Raw genomic sequence first — 1,927 nt, 5'->3', positions numbered from 1 at the left:
CCACCATCCTTCAACAATTTGAGCAAAGATAGAATGAATGCCTAAGGAACAACAACGATGGATTTGCAGAGGATGGGCTGTTTACGTCAAGCACCATAAAAAAAAAAAAAGCACAAATGCATGGGTTTGAGTTTTCAGGTATATACATTTAAGTTGAACCTTTGGCACTAGGAACCAGGGCATCTCATCACGTAGCATTAACACATATTAGAAAACTGTGTAGTGTCAAAGGGATAGAACCACCAGCATTCAAGCAATGTTGTCAACTAGGCAATAAAATGTTCTACTGAATTTCTTCTTTGTCTAATTACTGCATACACTGGTAGCAACTTCGAAATGAGGAAAGGAGCCAGGTACTCCTTTTATTTTCTGCTTACAACAGAACAGGAAACAAACTTAAACATAAGCCCTGTTTTACATTGACAGTTTTAAAGAACATCAATTATACAATGAAAGAACTTAACAGAAGTGTTTACAGATACCAGACAATAGCAAGTGGTCAGTAGACCTTCACAGGGCTTTGCGATGATACTCAGCAGAAGCCACTTTGTAATCACTGGCAGTAAACAGAGAGGCAGAATTCTTTGCCAGATACTTAAGGAAATCATGCAAAATAGCCCAGCAATAACGCAAGGCTTTTCTCATCAAGGGGCGTATAGGCCAACATTGCCCCAATTCTCACAAATAATCTCAGTAGGTGTGGTGCCCCATAGATCTGCGACATTGGCGCATCAGGGTGAGCCAGCAGGATCTCGGCATACTGGGGCCTCTCAAACTTGTAGAGCAGCTGAGTGCCCAGCATCACATTGAAATACTCTTTTATCCCTCCCACAACTGCATTAACTGCATACTCCTTATTATCAACATTCCCCTGCGACTTCTTGCAATTGGCATACTCCTCAAGACTAGCATCCACATTCTTTTTAGCAGGGAGTTGGAACAGCTGCTTCTGCCTAGGTACCAAGTCCCAGTCCTCAACCAGCCATGGCTTTAATTCTTCAGGAATCTTCACTTTCGCTTCCATTCTATTCTTGAAACGCCTCCTCCTCGCTCTCCACAGTGGGGTCAGCCCGTGCCCTTTTCTTCCGAGGGGGCTGAGGCACTTCACTGGTACTGCCACCATCTCCATTGCCAGGAGCCTTCTGCTTGTTCTTCCTTGTCTTCCGCACGGAGCCAGAAGGGGGGTTCTCAGCAGAGCGACCCCCCCCCCATCTTCCTGGGAGGGCTGGTTCAAGATTCTTTGGCTGTGAGCCAGCTGACTTCTTTCCTGAGGCAGCTCCCCTCATCTTACTTCTCTGCATGTTGCTTCGAGTCGGTTTCTTAAAGTTGTCTTCTTCAGCAGGTTGCTGTCCACGAGTTTGAGAAGCCTGCTTTCTGGAACTCATTCAACCCTGTTTTTACTCCAACCAACAATCTTCCTTCTTTCCCTTCCAAGGATGCCTAGTAATCTCCCAGATGGAGTCTTACAGATCTCCCAGGATGGTCTGGAAAGATGAAGTGGAATACAACCCTGTACTCTGCAAACAGGAATGGTTCTGCAACCAGGGTCAGATCTCCTGGTCCTTATTGTATAGCAAAGTGAGCTTTTCTGACGATGACCTGAAACAGGAATCCAGTTCTTTCCAGCAGCCGACGTGTGATCACTGCTACTCCTCCAACCGCCATAGTAAAGCTTGAACTTCTTTTTAAAGTCAGAATGTTTTGATTATTTTTTAAGACTTTTCAAGCATACATACAATGTATTATTATTATATTCACTTCTCACTCCCTCCTAACTCCTATCAGATATACTCCCCACCTCCTCCCCTTCCCGAATTGGCATCATTTTTTAAATTTAAATTTTAATTTTTTGAGACTTTCATATATAAACACAGTATTTACATAATTTCCACTCCTTTTCATCCACCCTCCAACACTTCCCTTGCCC

At 43.9% G+C, this 1,927-nt stretch overlaps 1 pseudogene; it reads right to left on the bottom strand.

Annotated features, from left to right (window-relative positions):
* Nucleotides 1-330: 330 nt before the first annotated feature.
* On the bottom strand, nt 331-1,667 carry LOC127186597 (mortality factor 4-like protein 2; annotated as a pseudogene).
* Between the last annotated feature and the right edge of the window lie 260 nt (nt 1,668-1,927).

This window comes from Acomys russatus, unplaced genomic scaffold, assembly GCF_903995435.1.
Source record: "Acomys russatus unplaced genomic scaffold, mAcoRus1.1, whole genome shotgun sequence".
Classification (NCBI taxonomy): Eukaryota; Metazoa; Chordata; class Mammalia; order Rodentia; family Muridae; genus Acomys; species Acomys russatus.
This window is presented reverse-complemented; position numbering and strand designations above follow the sequence as displayed.